The 12,358-nt window shown below is 38.8% G+C and overlaps 1 long non-coding RNA gene across 2 annotated transcripts in view; it reads right to left on the reverse strand.

The window, feature by feature from the left end:
- LOC309863937 overlaps nt 1-12,358 on the reverse strand; it is a 96,080-nt gene that overhangs the window by 21,497 nt on the left and 62,225 nt on the right. For both annotated transcript variants that reach the window (XR_014311303.1, XR_014311304.1), the window contains exon 2: nt 2,156-2,223. This is a non-coding gene — a long non-coding RNA (uncharacterized lncRNA). The remainder of the gene's footprint in view (nt 1-2,155; nt 2,224-12,358) is intronic.

Here is a 12,358-nt window from a genome sequence, read left to right on the forward strand (position 1 = left end):
CACCTGGTGGAGGTGGGAAATGATTAGTCTACCTTGTGGTTTCGAAAACTTATGCATTGAAATTACCTGGGCATCTTCGAAAACCATACAGTTGACTGACTCCAATGGGACTATTAGATTAAATGAGGATGTGTAATGAAAAGAAGATTGGTGGAAGCAGATTTTATCTGAAAAGATTTTTCTGACAATAATGCTAAAAACAATGATGAGGCACACATTGTATATAGGGCACTAGATAAAGCACTTGGAATGGAGAAGCTCAGAAGTCACTGGGGGGTGGGGGGTGTGTGTGTATGGCATGTTTCTCATATCTGTGTCCTACACATTTACAAGGGGAAGGTCCTATTCTTTTTCTCCATTTGTGTAGGATCTGATATATTTCTACTGGTTGGTGGCTCTGGGAGTCCTGTGTGCCTTTCATGCTCACTGGTCCCCTCTGTCCCACCAGGTGAAGAAACTGCAACAGTTGCTGCTGGTTCACAAACTGGTCCCTTTTAACATAGGACAAGGGGAGACAGAAGAAAGAGGGAGAGCACAGAGATTGGTAGTCAAGAAAAGTCACAGGATTGTCGGGGTGGCTGCAGCAGGGGTAGATCTCCACTGTCTCCCTCCAAATCTTAAAAGTTTATAGAGGCTCTCATAGTGTTCAGTAGCCTATAGTCTTCAGATAATATCAACAACACATTGTTCTCTCAAGACCACATCCTTGAAGCCATTCCCATGGTCGGAACACTGGGAACAATGTGTATTTCAAGGATGGGGGGTTTAGGAGCCTCCTATTGACTGCATTTAGTTTGTAGGTCAACTGGTGGTCCCATCCTCTAGATGACATCTAGACAATGACATCTAGAAAAAAAATGCTAGCAGTTGATGACCAGTAGAAGGTGCAGTGTATGAGGTGTAAAGGAAGGGGAAGGAGCTGGGGAAGCTCCTGGAACAGGTGTGGCAGATACTGGGGAATGGTAAAACCACCAAGGAAGCAAGTTTCTGGAGGTGAAGGGAAGTGTTCTTAGAAGAAAGCTCCTCAGAAATCTATAGCACCCATGCATCTTCCCTTTCTCCACCAGAAACTGACATTCTCAACAACCTGAAGTGGTCAGATGGGAGGCAGACCATATGGAAAATTGGCAAAGCTAATAAATAGCAGGAGGGAAGGTAAGGGTATAAAGGCTTTTGGCAGAATTGAGCAGGAATGCTTTGATGAGTTTTGAGCTCTTGTTTCTCTTTCTGTCCTGTTGTATCTTGTAGAAAAGAGAGAGGTTTGTTTCACAGGTGGTGAAAATCATTGAGAAGCAGGAGGCAGTAGTTCTCAGGGAAAATGAGGAACTCACGCAGTTGCTGACCATGCTAGACAGGGATGTGTTTGAGTTTTTGGGCTGCCCTTGGGGCATTCTCACTGAGTTTTCATGCAGTGGAAAGAGAGGAATAAACCTTGGGTCAGGCTACCAATGGATAAACCAATGGTTTTTAAGGGCTCAAGGCAAGGGAGGTGGCGGTGAGAGTGTGAGGGTAGTGTTATCTCCAGAAAATTACCCTGCTTAAGAGGAGTCAGCTGGGAAAGAAGTCCACTTTCTAGAAGACTTCAGGTTGTGTCCTCCAAAACTGCCTGCTTGAAGGGTCATTTGTGCTGAAGGCAGTCAGTGTCTTCTCTTCTTTCCTAATCTATACCACCTCCCCTTCCATAGAAACTTGCTTGTGGAATTTGTGAAAAACTGACCGTGTAAACTACTTTTAATATTTCCTTAAATAAGTGGGGATTTTGTTTTGGTGTTGCCTGAGGGAAGTGTGAAGGTGGGGAGTGAGGGGAATGCTAAGCTAACAAGAGGGGTCTTGGTATATGGTGTAAATAGTGGTCCTGTCCCTTAACCATCCCCAAGGGTGAGGATTACATCTCCTTATGTATGTAGGTTTCCCATCAACAAAGGAGAGGGACTCCCCAAGACAGAGACACTATTTTACTTTTAAGTTTTAGCATTTGCCATGATCTCCACATTTTCCCACCCACCCCTGTAAGCACGCCCCCCCCCACCCTTTTTCTTTTATTATTGTTGGCATATCCTGAGTTTTGCCTGGATGTAATTGAAAAAAAAAAAAAAACTCTCAAGAACTAACATAGAAATGTTTTGCAGAACTTTACCATGACTATAATATTTACCTGATGATGGACACTATAGTCTTGGCTCACAGTCTTCTTTTCAACTCTGAGATCAATTATGAGAAAGCCTGAAAGTGGCAAATATTTTCTTAGCTTCTATTCCATTACGAAGGACATATAGCCTAGTTCTGACCAGTAAGATATAAAAAGATATTATTGGGGAACTCCTGAGAAAGTTTATTTTTTTAGAGTGAGAGTGGGAAGGGGAAGGGTGGAAGGAGCCTAAGCTCCTCGCCCAACACAGAGCCCGAGATGGGGGTCCATCTCACGACCCTGAAATCATGATCTAGGCTGAAATCAAGTCACATGCTCAACTGACTGAGCCACCTGGGCACCCCAAGAATTTTTTTTTTCTTTTGTGATTTTTAAATTTTTATTTTTTATAAACAAGATGGGATTGGGAGGGAGACAAACCATAAGTGACTCTTAATCCCAAGAATTTTTGATTAAAAAATTCTATAGGTCAGAAAGGTCTCTTTTTAGCCCTTTTGTCCTTCACGGATGTGTAAGGAGTGATGTCTGTCCTGGTAGAAAGCATTTTTTCACAAGGTGGCAGTTATGAAGATGAATTCCAACCTGCCTAGGGTGAGGAGTTAATGGGTTGAAAATATATAAGACTTTAAGGAAAATATTTCCTCAGTTTACTGAAAAGAAAATTAAGGATCGTGTACCTTCATATTCCTGTGTGGCTATAAAAGCTCTATGTTTGGAGCTAGTTTTTTGGAGAAGTATTCTCTGAGTTGCCTCTTTTTAATATCACAGTTTATTTTTGAAATCTATATCTTGCTGTGTTGGTGGGTTGACTAGAATATTTAAGATTTTTTTTTTCCAGGAAGATTGCAAGAGTGGTATACAAAAAATTTGAGGAAGTATATCTGGGAATATTTTTTGCCTTTTTTGTGTGAATAATTCATTTCAGTTCCACAGAATTCTTTTAAGTGTAATTGACCTACAATGTCACATTAGTTGTAAGTGTACAACATAGTGATTTGACAATTCTATACATTATAGGAAGCTCACTAAGATAAATGGTTAACATCTGTCACCAGACAACATTATTACAATGTTATTGACTATACTCTCCTTGCTGTACTCTTCATCCCTGTGACTTACTTACATTGTAACTGAAAGTTTGTACTCTTAATGTCCTTCACCTATTCTGTCCATCCTTTGCCCCCACCCCTCTGACAAATACCAGTTCTCTGGATTTGAATCTGCTTCTGATTTTTGTTGTTCTGTTTTTTAAGATTTCACATTTGTGGCTCCCAATATTTTCCCTGAAATTTTCATACAAATTTCCTCCATTGTTTTCTGTATCTATTGTGCACATTAAAAAGCTCAGGGATGGGGCACCTGGGTGTCTCAGTCGGTTAAGCATCTGCCTTTGGCTCAGGTCATGATCATAGGGTCGTGGGATAGATCCCAGAGTCGGTTTCCTTCTCATTGGAGTGCTTGATTCTCCCTCTCCCTCTGCCCCTCCCCACCATTCTTATGTGTGTGTTGGCTCCTGCTCTCTCTCTCCCCCTCTACCTCTCACTGGCTCACTCATTCACACTCTCTTAAATAAATAAAAATTCTAAAAAACAAAACAGAACAAAAAACACCTCAGGGACAGCCTCATCCCTCCCACCCAGCCCCCTGAACCAATATCTCCTCATGATATAACCAAGTGTTTATTATTTTGCTACTTTTCTTAGTAGATTGTGAGCCCTTTCGATCTGCTTGAATCTTTCCTCAGGTTAGGAAAATATTCTATCTTTGTATGTCCTACATTTCATTTTAAGCCAGGTACAAAGATGTTCAAAAACATGTATTAAACTAATACTCATTCACATTTTAAATATCTAAGCTGTTTTTCATATATTTTACGTGCCTCATTTGCTGTTATCTTTTTAATCTAACTGTGAAAGAGTCCCTGCAGTTTATTTTCTGTAGTTGGATCTGATCTTGGCTATTTCTAGGGCCATTTAAAAATGTCACTGTACTATTACATTGTTTTTTTTTTTTTTAACTTAATGTTAGTATTCTTTTTATCTCTAGTCTTGTGCATTCTCTCTGTATCCTTCCTTGGTCCCATTAATTTTCTTTAATTTCACTGCAGGTGATATAAATGGTTGACTACCCCCACTCCCCTCAGTATGGCTGCTTCTCCTCATGTGTTCATTACTGAGCTGGAGCAGATCTGTTGCTGAATCCCATTTCCTCCAAATAGCATTTACAAGGCTATTGGTGGCCTTCTCCTTTCAGAAGTTAAGGTGTTTAACTGAATTCTTTTAAATTTTCATTGATTTATCAGTCTGAGGGGTGTGCAGAGAAAGATAAATACATCTACAGGAAACATGATTTTTACAGTTTCATTACTTGAAACTCTTCTAGTAGGGCCAAAAGTCACATTTCTTATAATCCAGGAATATAATGGTACCAGAGCCAGCTCTACCTTGTTGGTAGAAATCTAGAATGCTCTTATAGTTTAGGAGAGCGTATTTCTAGTTGAAAAATTCTGCTACATTGGTGAGAAGCAAGATCAGAGAACCTTCCATTGCAGGTTTTTATTTGATATGACCAGGGCCCTCTCTGAATGAGATATCCTGGCCCTTGTTTGTGCTGGTGATAGGACATTAAGTGGAGAAGTGCCAGTCTTACCTCTAGCCCTATCACCTCAAATTTAGAAGTATTTGTTTTTGGTTTTGCCCCTCACCCCCCAAGGATTTCCTTAGCTCTTCCCTATGTCACAGCACTACTCTTGGGGAGGGGGAATTATGAGTATGTGGAGCCCTTCAAGCTAATACCTTCTTTATAGGCAGCAAAAACCCTTGAGGTTTTTGCCATGATGTATTGAGGAGACACCCACATGTTTGTGTGTGACCTGGGGGACAGACTTTCTGTATCCCCCTATTTCTAGTGTGCCTTTTTGTGTGCAAGAGCTGAAAAAATAAATACATTTCCTAGATACTCTCTTAGCTGGAGTTCTAAATGGGACTTAGGTTTCTCATTCAGATGCACTTGCATGTTACTTGGAAGATAAGAGTGAGGTGCTGGCTGTTCTAGGTTCTGCTGGCAAATACCATGCTGGGGTATCCAGTTTTGTGGTGCTTGATTGCGGAGGGGAGGGGGGTCTCAGCTTCCAAGGTTTGCAGGTCAGAGTCTGATGGCAGAGCTGCCATTTCCTTCCTAGCTCAGTTCTACAGTGCTATTCTCTGTCATTTCTGAAAACTTGCCTGCTGATTCAGTTTTCTAATGATTTGGATAGTCATCTAATAGACTGTGTGAACTCTTGCGGCTAAAGTTAATTAAATTCACTAACTGCCTCTTAGAGTTTGACCAATGTGAACTTCAAGGTAGGATTTTTCGCTATTCTTATTTTTCCTTTAGAACTTAGCTCAATTTCTAGGAAGGATTTTAGATATCTGCTACCATACTACCATCTTGTCTGAAAGTCTTTTAAAACATTTTTATGTATGTCTTTATGAGTCGTCTTTATTTCAGATCAGTTTTAAAATTCCAGATATTTAATCAAATCAGCCTCTGTGTTTACTCTCATTTGTATCTTTGGAATTTTGCTTAAGAAGTAAGATAATTTTTTGGAGATTTCATAAGTGCCCCATATCTTCAAAGCCTCAATGGTAGTATTTTACTATAAACCAGAAAACCTCTGTATGAGTCATTTTCTGATAGTATATTTTGTGAAAGAAGGCTTAATTTTATAACCATTCTGAGTTCTTGATGCCAAGTGTTTTTGTTTTTCCTGCTTTCACTTTAAATGTTGTTCATTTTCTTGCTCTCACTGTCTTACCCTCATGGAGCTTAGTGCGATGGGAAAAATTGAAGGAAACAGACTGATGGAGCAGATGTGCTTTCTCTGTGTATGCATCTCTGATTTGAGATGGGGTGGGAAGGAAGGCTTCCTGTAGGAGGAATATTTAAACTGATTTTGAGGAAGCTGCAGGCTTTAGCCTAGTATAAAAGAGGGGTGACAGTGAATGCTCTAGATAGAGCAATGTTTTAGAAGTTTAGAGACTCTGATGCAAGAAAAACATGGGTTCTATAAACTGCAGGCAACTCTTGGAGTCAGGGTGAGTGTGGTGCTGGAGTCAGGGGAAATCCTAGTGGTCAAATTAATAGAAGGTGAGTGTGTTTTACTTCTAGTGTGAACAGAACCCAGAGTCCCACACAGCCCAATTTCTTTATGGAGTGGCATGTAAGAAAGCTCAGTCTAATCACAGAAGGGGATCAAGTAGTTCTGATTTCTACTTGTGTTTCTCAGAAGAACACTAAAATCCTCATCTGTCCCCAATCTGAATTCCTTTTTTTACAGGGTGTTCAACTTTATTTTTATTATTTTTTAAAATTATTAACATATAATGTATTATTTGCCCTGGGGTACAGGTCTGGAAATCATCAGGCTTACACGTTTCATAGTACTCACCATAGCACATACCCTCCCCAATGTCCATAACCCAGACACCCTATCCTTACCCCCTACCCCCTGCAACCCTCAGTTTGTTCTGTGAGATTAAGAGTCTCTTATGGTTTGTCTCCCTCCCAATCCCATCTTACTTTCGAACACCTCAAGACTGGCCTTGCGTCTCTCATTCTCCAGTTTTTTCTTGGCACCAACCTTCATCTCTCTCTTCTCCCTGCCTTCCCCCAACACCCCACTGCCCACCTCCTTTCTCATCTCCTTGTGCTGTTTTCTTTAGTTATTTGAGTCTTTCTCCTTCTCTGGCCATTTCTTTGACTACCACTGGATCTGACATCCCAAAAGACCCAAAACAAGCCTGCAGGAGGTAGAACATTTTTTAGATGGCAGGAACTAAGGGCTGACCGTGGCTGTAGGAACTTGGACACTTAGGAACTTTGACTTTATTCTGAAACCTGTGACAGATATGGAAGGACTTGTAATCAAGGAGTGACCTAGGTTTACATTTTAGAATGTTTACTTTCATAAAATTGTCAAACATATACAGTTACTTCAATTACATATCCTGGTAAGTGCTTAGCCTTTATTTATTAAATTTACATATGTTCAAACTCCTCTGTCCTAATGATATAAGAGAATTTTTAATTCCAGATGACTTTAAACAACTTGGCTAAATGTAAGTAGAAAATTGAGGCCAAGGGGAAAAAAGATCTCTTTGCAAAAGTAAGTGGATGGTTTCTTTGATTCAGCTTTAAGCTTATTCCCAGGATGTCCAGTTTCCCAACTAGAAAGAGGAATGTAGGGGAGAAGGAACTACTTCTTCAGAAGGAATATCTTCCAATCTTGAATCACATTGGAACTTTTTATGACTGGTGCACAGAGTGTTAGACTTATCAACCTTAACACATTATAGCAATTATGACAATGCTTTCAAGGATGATTTCTTAAGGGTGTTTTGAGAAGTTAAGGACTATACAATAAAATGTAAATTTAATGTCAGAGGTTATAAGGACTGAATATACTTTCTAGTGTGTAAGATTCAGGGATATGCACTAGATTCCTAGAGTGTGAATGGTTTGCATATCTATTAGTTGTCCTGTATCTGTTAACTCTTACAGATTTGTACAAGGAACAAGTATGGAGTAGGACATATGATATTTTAATCTGAAAGGATTTTTAAAGCAGATGCTTTAAATTTACTTTTGACCTAGAAAACATATCTGTAGGACTGGAAAATTCTGATTCTAAGAATTATGCTGTTCAGACACGCTTATGCTATAATAATTTCTAGTAACTGTTTTGCTACATGGTATGACCCTATAGTGACCAAGTGAGTTTTGATGAAGTTTGCCAATGACCATGATTTAGGGTATGTCTACCCTTTCTCTCCTGCAGCAGATCGAGGTCTACTCCAGGTTCATGAAGGAATGCTCAATAAGGCATAATATAAAGATATCCTTTCAGGCCTGGTATCTAGTGGAGAGGTGTGGAGATTAAGACATGTAGAAAGTACCTGCACATAGTCAATGCACAGTGAATGTGAATCCCCTTTTACTTCCCAAGGCACTAACTCCTAGACCGCATTTGAGTTGTCATTAAATCTGATTGCCATGATGATTATTATAAGAGAATGACTATATCTAACACACCAGTGAAGTGTCTTATTCACTTTTGTTTTTCACTGGCTGTGGTTTTATGATTCTAGTAAGAGGGGAAAGGTGAGCCCGGTGTTTTGAAAGCTATCATGGAAGATGTGCTACTTGAAGGAAGGATAGTTGGGTTTAGAGAAATACTGTAATAATCCAATCAAAGATAAAAACACAAACAAAATCCAAGAGATGTGTCATGATCAAATTCTTGTGAGAAAGGGAGAGCTCATCCTTGGGGGATAAAGGAAAACACTCCACTGAATGAAATTGATCAAACCTTTGTGAGTTTTTGTTTTGTTTCTTAAGTTACCAAAGATACACAAGCCACCAATCTATGTAGTGTAAAGTGACAGCAAAGACAGTTTGGCAAAACTTAGTGATATAGAAAACAATTACATGTTTCACATTTATTAAGCTGAATTTTTTTTTTTTTTTTTTTTTTGCTATTTTTACACCTCAATATTATAATAGTTCCCCTTTTTGTGACACTACAGTGTTGAAATGTACTTATTTTAAACTTTCAGGTCAACATTCAATATCAACTAATCAGAAAGTATAGTTGGACACATGGGAGTGTTTTACAAGTATCAAAAGGAGAATCTTTAAAAATGTACTTAAATATAAAAAGTAGAATTCCTGATCTTTTGTCCCCCTCCCTTTTTTTCTGAAAGCTGGAATATTCTAAGATTATCTCAATCTTAGAACTGCAAAGAAAACTTTAATACTTAATTTTGGTTCAGGAAACAATGTAAATTCTAGACCATCAAGTGCTATGGCAATAAGGTGTAATTTTCTTAAAAATATGTTTTAACAGGAATATTTTCATGTAAAGCATCTTATTTTTCTCTGAAAGTCATGCTTTTTCCAGCAACCAGTAATTTCATTTTAGTATTTTAATCAGTATTTTTCTCTTTTCCACAATCTGTTGATAGTGATGGGGAATTTGAACTTGACCCTGTTTAGTCATGCAGATCTTGAAATTAGTATGTCTTTCTCAGTGGGGACATCATTTGAATAGGGAATCAAACTGTTGACTCAGTATAGAAATACTGAAGAAGCAGTGCAGTGTGACATCATAAAACATTCAAAATGAAAATTACAAGGAAGTTGCAAGGGAAGGAGGATGTCTTAAGGTTCAAACCCTCAAGAAAAATTCAATAAAACTAGAAAAGTCATTTTCCATAGCTTTAGTAATATCTCCTTGTTAAGCTTTAAACTTGAAAAGGAAGTATTACTGTTTTGTGGATCTTGTTTTTTGTTCTTTGGTTTTTTGTTTGTTTGTTTTACTTAAAGTTTAAAGACCATAAATGAAATGAAACACAATTTAAACCACTTTTTTAAAGTTCCACAGATGATTCTAATATCCTGTCAAAGTTAAGAAATCCTGCTTTTCTTTTGACACATGACCTTCTCTTTGGCTCACTTAGCCAGGATTCCTGAAAGTAAAACATTTCTTAATTTCATATCAAGCCAATATTAGAAAACATCTATATTAAAAATTCTTCTCCTGGGAAGCTGGGATTTTTAGCTACTGTGCCCTTGATTGTTCTGTTCTATTCTAGCAATTTTCTGTGAATTTCTCTACCTTTTCTGTAAATCATCCTCTATTACTTCTCATTGCTTCCTAACTCTTGACTCTCTAACTTCATCATTTTGACAACTATTACTTTCCTCACCTCAATATGCTACTTCTCCTCCTTTATCTTTACTTTTGGCTCCTATTTCAACTTTGGTAGTCTTCACTCTCTTTGTTAAGCAGCTCTGACCCATTGCCATCACACAGGCTTCTGTTCTGCCCACTGAGTAGTCAGACAGTGAGAGCTGCTGTTGGAGATTATGAAGGCTTGGCTCCTGCTTGGAGAAAGTTTCATTCTTTTATTCAACCTGCCATATCCCTTTCTACATTTAAAATGGAGTGTGAATTTTGTTTCCTGATGAAATGATAGCAATACCAGTTACCTTCCCCCAGTCAAATGAAAACCAGTCTTAAAACCTTAAAGGACATGTTTCTAGAGAATATGGCCTGGTTTTGTCAATTTTGTAAGGGTACCCCAATGATAATTTTAGAAATCCTTCAGGGAGAAAAAAAACACTTGAACATATCATTTGCTATAAAAATCATCATAAAAATGTTCTGAAATCTTCAAATAAGATAAATACTCTAAAACTTTAGTATTTGACAACTGGTATTACATTTTCTTCAGTGAATTTTATGTAGGGTTTGGTTCTATATCTTTTTTCTCTTGCCATGTCTAGGCTACTCTTATGGTGAGTTAAAGGGACTTTAATGTCCTCTAATGTCTATAAAAAGAAACAATTTATAAGCATACAAGTACGTCATACGGCATGGCTTCAGCACCTGTGAGGGAAAAACTTGTGGTTATTCACAGAGCACATCAGCAATGAATCCAGAATGGGACTTCAGTATGAAAAATCCCAAAAGGAATGCAGAGGAGAAGTCAAGATGGGAGAGGAATAGCAGGCTGAGATGACATCAGGTTGCAGGAGTTCAGTTAGTTATCAAACCATTCCCAACAACTACAAATCCAACAGGAGATCAAAGATTAGAAGAGCAGTAATTCTAGAAACAGAAAATTGACCACTTTCTGAAAACAGGATGTGTGGAGAAGTGAATCTGAAGTGACAGGAAGATAGACTATAGGGGGAAGGGCCAGCTCAAGGCAAGTGGTGGTGCAGCAGAGCACACAATTAGAACTTTTAAAAGTCTGCTCCACAGAGGGACATTGCTCCAGAGGTTAAATGGGGGTGGACCCCTCTTGGGGACAGTGTGGTCTCAGGTCCCGAAGGGTCAATGAAGGATCAGGGGTGTCTGAGTGTAGCAAACCTCACATGTATCAGAGTGGAGAAGCCAGCTACAGAGATGGAACTGATGAGTGAACTCTCAGCTTCGGGTTACCTTAACTGTGATCTCTGGCACAATCAGGCCATTGCTCTTTGAGCAGGGACCCCACAAGAGGCAGATCTGGGAGAGCCACTGGAAGAGCAGAGCAGCAGGATCTGCCAGATTTGGAGACTCCAAATGGGGCTGTGTGCCAGAGACAGAAATGTTTGGTCACAGCATGGCTGGAGACTGGGGAGATGGGAGTGATTGAGTGCTTTTCTCCAAGGGCACACTGAGAAGAGGGGTTCTGAGCTGTTGGCTCCTCTGGGCCAGAGATTGGGAGGCACCATTTTCACTCCCATCCTCCAGAGCTCTATAGAAAGAATTCAGGGAACAAAAGCTCCCAAGAGCAAACCTCAGCAGATTACTTAGCACAATCCACTGGCAAGGGTGGTGAAATTCTGCTTTGGGCAAAAACACTTGAGAATCAGCACGATAGGCCCCTGTCCCCAGAAGATGAGCAAGAATATCCATCCAAGACAAGGCTTACTGATCAAGGAGAACAGTGGAATTCCAGAGGATGGGAAAGCAAAGCATGGAATTCATGACTTTCTGCACATGATTCTTTAGACTTGCAAAGTTAATTAAATTTTTTAAATTTTATTTTTGATTTTTTTCTTATTCTAAATTTTTAACTTTTACTCTTTCCACTTTTAACATTTTTAACTTGTTTATCTTAACAATACCTTTCTTTAAAAAAATCCATTTGATAGCATGGAGGACATGGGGAGTTAGAGAGGAGAAGGGAGTTGGGGGAAATTGGAAGGGGAGGTGAACCATGAGAGACTATGGACTCTGAAAAACAATCTGAGGACTTTGAAGGGGTGGGGGGTGGGAGTTTGGGGTACTAGGTGGTGGGTATTATAAAGGGCACGAATTGCATGGAGCACTGGGTGTGGTGAAAAATAATGAATACTGTTATGCTGAAAATAAAAAATAAATTAAAAAAAAATAAGAAAAAAACATGAAAATAAATAAAAAAAAATCCATTTGAACGTTCATTATTATAGTCATATTTTACCCTTCATTGTATCTAATTTTATCTTTTGCATACATATAGGGCTTTTTCTTCTAAAAATTGTTGGGATACATCTTCTTCTAATACATCAAAATATACAAATATAGCACATGGCTTTGTTCAATTCGCCAGCCTGAGAAAATTCTCTCCACTTTTTCTTTCTTTTCCCAACCAATTTATCAAATCCTTTTTTTAGAATTTTTAAAAAAAAATT

The sequence above is a fragment of the Mustela nivalis genome, assembly GCF_964662115.1.
Source record: "Mustela nivalis genome assembly, chromosome: 4".
Classification (NCBI taxonomy): Eukaryota; Metazoa; Chordata; class Mammalia; order Carnivora; family Mustelidae; genus Mustela; species Mustela nivalis.